Source organism: Callospermophilus lateralis, unplaced genomic scaffold (genome assembly GCF_048772815.1).
Source record: "Callospermophilus lateralis isolate mCalLat2 unplaced genomic scaffold, mCalLat2.hap1 Scaffold_2965, whole genome shotgun sequence".
Lineage (NCBI taxonomy): Eukaryota > Metazoa > Chordata > Mammalia > Rodentia > Sciuridae > Callospermophilus > Callospermophilus lateralis.
Genome location: NW_027513618.1, coordinates 122,746 through 130,807, shown reverse-complemented (window position 1 = coordinate 130,807; position 8,062 = coordinate 122,746). Strand labels below are relative to the sequence as shown.

Genomic DNA, 8,062 nt, shown 5'->3' with positions numbered 1-8,062 from the left:
GGTTAAATCCTGGAAACACTGACATCCTCCTGGCTGCTGTGTGGAACCCGCACCTGGCTCTGACCCCGGGTTATGCCACACATGCACCTGTCCTGACTCAGGAGCTAGGGTGGGGGTGACTGTGCATTTTCCAGGCTCATGTGTGTGCATGGACCCACACACCTGGGAGGTACCTGTGTGTCTGTGGGGCTTGCACACCTGTGTGGACTGCTGACCCCTGTGGATTCACACACCTGGGAGGTACCTGTGTGTCTGTGGGGCTTGCACACCTGTGTGAACTGCTGACCCCTGTGGATTCACACACCTGGGAGGTACCTGTGTGTCTGAGAGGCTTGCACACCTGTGTGGATGACGACCCCTGTGGATTCACACCTGGGAGGTACCTGTGTGTTTGTGGGGCTTACACACTTGTGTGGCTAATGACCCCTGTGGATTCACACACCTGGGAGGTACCTGTGTGTCAGAGGGCTTGCACACCTGTGTGCACTGCTGACCCCTGTGGATACACACACCTGGGAGGTACCTGTGTGTCTGTGGGGCTTGCACACCTGTGTGGATGACGACCCCTGTGGGTTTTCTGAGGAGCAGAAGCAGCACTCTGGGAGCATCCCCCACTCACCCTCCCCCTCCCCAAGGGCAGGTGCCACTGTCCCCCTTGCAGATCAGGGCTGGCCCCAAGTCTGTATCTGGCCTCAGGCGCCCTCCTGTGGAGCCTGCCCCAGGCCCAGCGTCCTACCCAAGGGCTCAGGGGCACCCGCGGCTCTCACACTGGCACTGACGTGAGGAGAGGCCAGCACTCTCCACTCCTGCAGTCCTGGTGGCCCTGCAGGCAGGCTCAGCAGCCTCCAGTCCCATCTGGAGGCCCTGTGGTGGCCATGGTGGGGAGGGGGTGCAGAGAGGTGGTCCACTCAGGCCCAGCAGGACTGGTCCTGTGCTGAGATGTGCTCTGTGCCCTGATGGTGCCTCCTGGCGGGAGCCCCGTGGGTGGAGTTTCCTGGAGAAGCAGCAGCCGGGCCACCCTGCTGTCCTCTGTCCTCCCAGGAGACCCTGTTGGCTGTGTGGCTCTGCACCGAGAGGGCAGCTACGTGGTGGCCTCTGGCACCTGCCTTGGCCTCCTGGACTGGGAGAAGGGGCAGGTGGAGTGGGCGGCCTGGCTGGACAGGGACAAGCCCCACAACAGGTTCAACTACGGGAAGGTGGACCCCGCCGGGAGGTTTGTGGCAGGTGGGCTGCTGAAAGGACTGGCCCAGGCCACCTGCAGAGCCTCCCGTCATGGCGGGTGCCGGCTGGGTGGGGACCTCAGGAGCCCTCCCCAGGCTGCTGGCAAGCGGCCCCCGGGGGCCATGCAGATGCTGGGCAGCCCACAGGTTCCCTCCCGCTCCAAAGCCCATGGCTTCCATGTCATTCTTCCCAGATCCCTGCCCAGAGAGGACCCTGGGAGGGTCGAAGCAGCCAGGGTGGGGCAGTGGCCAGAGGCCATTCACGTGGGGCTGAGGGCCCTGCACCTCTGCCTGAGCAGGACTCTTCCCAGTGGAACATCCCTGGGGTCCCCCCTTCGCCCAGCACAGAGGCTCACTCACAGATGCCGCCTGAGGGCCATCCTGCCTGCTGTCCCCCGACTGAGGGTGACCACAGCTCTGCACAGCGGGTCTGTGTGGGGTGGGCAGGACAGGGTGGGGTGCTGACCACTGACATTCCACTCTCTCCAGGCACCATGCCAGAGGCGTCCGCCCCAGGAGTGTGGGAGCCGGGGCAGGGCTCCCTGTACACACTCTGTGCTGACCGCTCCATGGTCAGACAGCTGGACGAGCTGGGCATCCCCAACGGGCTGGACTGATCCCTGGACCATCACACTCTCTACCACGTGGACGGCCTGGACTACTCTGTGCGGTCCTATGACTACGACATGCAGACTGGAGGCCTGGGTAGGGGCCACCGTTGCTAGCCCCCCATGCCCTCCCCAGAGGAAGGTCTCCATGGCCAGCCCCCACACCCTCCCTGGATGGGGCCACCGTGACCAGCCCCCCCCCACACCCTCCCTGGGGTAGGAGCCTCTGTAGTCAGCCCCTCACACCCTCTATGGGTGGGGCCACCATGGCCAGCCCCCATGCCCTACCTGGGTGGGGCCTCCCTGGCCAGCCCAGCACGCCCTCCCTCAGGTATGGGCCTCTGTGGCCAGCCCCCCATACCCTCACTGGGGTAGGAGCCTCCATGGCCAGCTCCCCACATCCTCCCTGAAGTACGGGCCTCCATGGCCAGCCCCATAAGCCCTCACTGGGCGGGACCAACCATGGCCAGCCCCCCATGCCCTTCTCGGGGAGGGCCTTTTATGGCCAGCCCCCCACACCCTCCTGAGTCCCCTCCTGGGGTCCCAGATGCACCACGGGGTCTGTCACTCCCTCACGATGTTGAGGCCACACTATGTCACCCCCTGGTCTGGGCAGTGAGGGGTCACGCGCCTCTGTCTGTCCTGCCGCAGCAAACCCACGACTGGTGTGCCAGCTGGAGCCAGAGCAAGGCATGCCAGATGGGCTGTTCATGGACACCACGGGGACACTCTGGGTGGCCTGCATTGATGGAGGCAGGGTGATCCGCATGGACGCCGAGACAGGTGTGTGCACAGGGCAGTCGGTCAAGGAGGGACCATGGGGTGCTCTGTGCCACGGTGTTCAGGGTCCAGGAGTGGGACCACTTGCTTGTCCAGCTACAGGGGGACCTGTGCAGATGGGCAGTGCAGGGAACACAGGGGCTGATGTAGAAAATGACCACAAACCAGCAGTTGAAAACTACAAGACCTTGTCCTCTCCCACCCTGGAGGGCGGAGGCTGGACCAGGGTCACAGGCTGAGCTCCCTGCACAGGCTCCAGGGGGCTCCTCCTGCCTCTCCAGCTCCTGGGCTCCAGGTGGCCCTGGGCTGGTGGCCCCTCCCTGCAGTCTCTGCCTCCGTCTCCACGGGGCTCCTCCTCTGGGTCTGTGTCCCCTCCTCTGTCTCTTGGGAGGACACGGCCATTGCATGAGGGCCACCTGACCCAGGAGGAGCCCATCTCAGACCCTTCACTAATGACCTCTGCAGAGACCTGTTCCCACACCAGGTCCCACTCACAGGTTCTGGGGTGCAAATGTGGACAGGACCCACCTCTTACCATGGTGTCCAGTTCCCTCCATGAGCTCCAGAGAGGCTCCTCCTGCCTCTCCAGCTCCTGGGCTCCAGGTGGCCCCTCACTCCAGTCTCTGCCTCTGTCTCCACGGGGCTCCTCCTCTGGGTCTGTGTCCCCTCCTCTGTCTCTTGGGAGGACATGGCCATTGCATGAGGGCCCCCTGACCCAGGAGGAGCCCATCTCAGGACCCTTCACTAACGACCTCTGCAGAGACCCTGTTCCCACACCAGGTCCCACTCACAGGTTCTGGGGTGCAAATGTGGACAGGACCAACCTCTTACAATGTGTCCAGCTCCCTCCAGGAGACTGGCCTCTCCAGCTCCTGGGCTCCAGGTGGCCCTGCTGACCCCTGCAGTCCATGAGGAAGGGCAGACTTGGGGATCAAGTGCTGCAGGTGCCAGGGAGAACCAGCTGGCCCAGGGCCCCACTGGGGAGTGGGCACAGTCAGGCCACCTGGGATCCAGCAGCAGATGGGTGGCTGGGCTTCAGGGATGTACCTGAGCTTTACTCACAGGGACGCGGCTGTGCACCCTGGAGATGCCAGTGTCCAGGGTGACGTCCTGCTGTTTCGGGGGGGCTGACTACTCCGACCTGTACGTGACCTCTGCAGCGGACAGCCTGAGTCCAGAGCAGCTGTTGCGGGAGCCGCAGGCAGGACACGTCTTCAAGGTCAGTGAGGTGTCCCTGCCAGGTTCAGCTTGGCTCCCGGCCATGTCTGCTCGGCCAGGTGTAACGCATCTTGACCTAGGGGACTGGAGCGGGCTTGGCAGCATCCATGGGGACATCTGTCCACCTGGAAAACAGCCCTCCCAAGGCCCCATGTGCCCTGCTGTACACAGAGACGTTTACGGGAGGTTTAGGAAGCTGGTGTGGCTGGCACTGCCGTGGCTGGTGCTGCCGGGAGACTCAGCTGTGCCCAGGGACTCACCTCCACCCTCTCCTCCCGCAGGTCCTGGGCCTGGGGGTGAGAGGCCCTGCATCCTGCCACTTCTCTGGCTGAGGAACCCCACCGTCCAATGCAGCTTGAGCCAGGCCTCCATCCCTGGGGTCAGGCCAGGCTCGGCTCTGGCAGGGCACTCCCTGCCTGACCGCTATTCACAGCTGATAATAAATGTGGCCACCTCAACGTCATCTGTGCAGCTGCTGCCCTGGGATGTGGTCCCCCCCAGGACTGCCCCATGCTATGTCCAGCGTCACCCAGCTTCAGCTTGTAATGCCCCTGTGTGTTCTCCAAGGTCCCCACAGGTCACCTGCATTCCCCAGAACGTGTGGCCACACTGGTGTCTCTGAGGTTGGCCTCTCTGCCTCCACTTGGTGCTGGGTCACTGAGAGCTGGAACCTGAGCATGGGCTGTAGCTATGCTGGACATGTATGAGTCCATAAGCCAGGGATCAAGCCGGACATCAGCTGCCTTCACAGCAATGGGCGCCCAGCGCCTCTACTTCCAAATAGCCCATTTACCCCTGGAAGGCACCTGCACTCCAGCAGTACCCAGTCCCCTGCCCAGCCCCATCACCTGCCCACTGCCTGTGTCTCGATGGCCTGATGTGGATAGGTCCTGCCCATGGAATCCACACTATGTGACCCTCTGTGTCAGCTTCTCTCACCGAGTCCCAGGTCTCAAGGTCCGTCCCACTTGTAGCATGTGTCAGAGCTGAAGTCCTTTTCAGGACTGAGTAATATTCCATCATGTGGATGGACTCATCCTGTTCCCCATTCCTCCTCAGTGGACAACTGGGTTACTTCTCCTTTCTGACGCTTGTGCATGGTGCTGCTGTGAATGTTCACACACAAGTTTTCATTCCAGCGTCTGTTTCTGGGTCTTCAGGGATGTACCTAGGCTGGAGGTAATGTGGAATGTGAACTCCCTGCATAACCCCAAGAAGCCCCTGCGCACTGTCCCTGCACAGGGGCTCCACGCTGCCCTCCTCAAATGCACATGCTAAGAGTGACGTAGAACATTGAGTCCCCGACTCCAGAGGGCTCAGCACAGAGCTCCTGGAGGTCCCCACAAAGGTGGCCTGCAGCTGCACACGGCTCTGCTTGCCAGCTGCTGAGTCTCTGTCCTGGGGTCCCTGTGGTCATGGTGGCAGAGTGCAGCTTGTGCTGTGGGCAGGGGCAGGCAGTGCTGTGAACAGGAAGGCCGTCCTGGGGCTCGAGCCTCCATCCTGGGAGTGAGGCCTGTGTGGAGTTGGTCCTGGCCTAGTGGTCAGTCCTGGAGAGGGGCAGCTGGCCTGGGAAGAGGGAGAGACCTGGTCTCAGGTGCAGCCCCTGATACAGGGTGCTGAGGGGCCAGGCGGGGACCTTAGGGAGGCCAAGCAGGGGCCCAGGAAGTGGGCATCCTCCTGCTGACCACCACTGTCTGCTCAGGGGCTGGGAGTCCAGGAGGCAACTGTGTGGGAGACCAACTTTGACGTGACTGAGTCACACTCCCCCGCTGGGTGCTGAGGCGCTCAGTCACAGAAATGTGGCAGAGCTTTCCCCACCTTCTTGGGTTCGAGGGTCGGTGTCTGGGGCATGGATTTGTCTTGCTACAGCCCATGGGTGGACCTACGCTCACCTGTTCCTTTGTGATATAACCCTTGCCCTGTTTAGGGTAGAATCTTCCATGGAAGTGCCTTGTAGGTCCCCTTCTCTTACTGTGTCCTTGGGAGTGGCCTACCCAGGTGTCAGTCAACCTGCTGACAGTGGACATCATGAAGATAGACTCAGCCCCCTGAAACCTGACCCCTTGCCTCATTTGAATAGCTTCTCCTCAATAAAAGGGGTCAGTGCATGCTCTCTCTCTCTCTCTTCCTGAGGACCCTTAAGGTCAGAGGAGCCATCACAAAGACCCCAAAGAAAAAGGTATTTGTATCTCTTGTGTGGTCATTTTGCACAGCCCAGTCAGCCCAGTTTACCTGGAGTGGCCCCTGAGCCTTTTAGTTGCAAGAAGAGAAACCTGGCACATGATTTTGGAAATTCAAATGGAAATGAAACCCATTAAACACTATTTGTCAAAAAGTGGTGATTTAACAAGCTTTGAAAACTATATTCAGTGAAATGAAAGTATATGCAAACCAAAATTTCCACAAAAATTGACTCATAATCATCCATAACTAAAATTTGAAAAAAAAAATTAAAGAGAAACAGAAGAAAATCCATGTAATCTTAGTGATACTCTGTGTTTGGTGTGTGTGTGTGTGTGTGTGTGTGTGTGTGTGTGTGTGTGTGTTCTGGAACTGGGGACCAAATGCAGGGCAGCACACATGGTGGACAACCTCAGCTACATACAACCTCAGCTACAATACTCAGCTACATCCCTAGCCCTTGGTGATGAGTTTTAACACACAATACTAAAAGTAAATTGGCAGAAGAAAATATTGATAGCATGGACTTTATAAAATCAAATTTTTACCAAGTGTGGTGTTGCATGCCAAGAATCCTAATTACTCAAAAGGATGAGGCAGGGGGGCTGGGGATGTGGCTCAAGCGGTAGCACACTCACCTGGCATGCGTGCGGCCCAGGTTCAATCCTCAACACCACATACAAACAAAGATGTTGTGTCCGACGAAAACTAAAAAAATCAATATTAAAAAATTCTCTCTCTCTCTCTCTCTCTCTCTCTCTCTCTCTCTCTCTCTCTAAAAAAAAGGCTGAGGCAGGGAGATTGCAAATTCAAGGCCAGCCTGGGAGATTTTTAAAGGGATGGGGTATAGCTCAGTGGTAGAGCACCTGCCTGGCATATGTGAGGCCCTGGGTTCAATCCCCAGCATCACATGAAAAAATTAAATTGTATACTCTGTGAAAGACAGAACAAAAAGAAAAGCTATAGACTGAGATAAATTATTTACAACATGCAATACTCTTGTGCAGAAACCTCTTGTGAAGAAGCATACCACATAACTAAGGCAGACAAGGCCATCGAGGAGGTGCAGCTAACTCCCTCTATAATGGGCCCTCTATAATGACTTCCTCCAGAAACACATACAATAGGGACATGCAGAGAACAGTAACTCCACAGTCAGAAACTTGAAAGGCACTCCCCAGGCAGCTGAGCACACTCAGCACTAAAGTGACATTCACCTTGAGGGCTTGAGATGACAGAGCAGCTCTCCACCTCTGTGACCTGCTTGCCCCAGACCCACAGCCCCAGGATAAATATGAGAAAAACATGGAAACTTGAAAGGCACTCCCCAGCCAGCTGAGCACACTCAGTACTAAGGTGACATTCACCTTGAGGACTTGAGATGACAGAGCAGCTCTCCACCTCTGTGACTGCTTCCCCCAGACCATGGCCCAAGTCTAGATGTGAGGAAAAACAAGTAAACCCCAAAGTAGAACAATCTACAAATACCTGACAGGTCCTCCCCATGTGCCGAGGTCACTGGAACAAGGAAGTTCAGAGAAACTGTCACCCCAAGAGGAGTCTACAGAGACATGTTGACTGGATGTCATCTGGGGTCCTGGATGGGGTCCTGGAACAGGAAGAGGCAGAACTGAGAATCCAGAGGAAATACAACTTCAGTTATTTATAGCATACTAGTGTTTATTCTTCATGACAAATGGTCTAAGATGTTAATACATCTGAGATAGTGCACCTAAGTCATCACAAGGGCAAAGTCAGGTTGAGACTTCCTTTGAAATTTCTGTATAAAGATAAAGATACTCAAATAAAACTTTAAACATGACTACATTTCCAGCTGGGTTGTGGCTCCATGGTAGAGAGCTCACCTAGCATGCACAAGGCACAAGGACATGCCAGTCACATGCCTGTCAACCCAGTTACTTGGGAGGCTAAGGCAAGAGGATCATACATTTGAGGCTCACCTGGGCAATACAGCAAGACCATGTCTCAAAATTAAATTTTAAAAAGGGCTAGGGATGTATGTAGCTACGTGCTTGCCAAGCACATACAAGGCCC

At 57.2% G+C, this 8,062-nt stretch overlaps 1 long non-coding RNA gene across 1 annotated transcript; it reads right to left on the bottom strand.

The window, feature by feature from the left end:
* Positions 1-5,226: 5,226 nt before the first annotated feature.
* On the bottom strand, positions 5,227-7,586 carry LOC143384484 (uncharacterized). The gene is made up of 3 exons (XR_013089340.2): positions 7,496-7,586; positions 6,646-6,715; positions 5,227-5,392 (listed from the first exon to the last, which is right to left on the bottom strand). It is a non-coding gene; the product is annotated as an uncharacterized LOC143384484 (long non-coding RNA).
* Between the last annotated feature and the right edge of the window lie 476 nt (positions 7,587-8,062).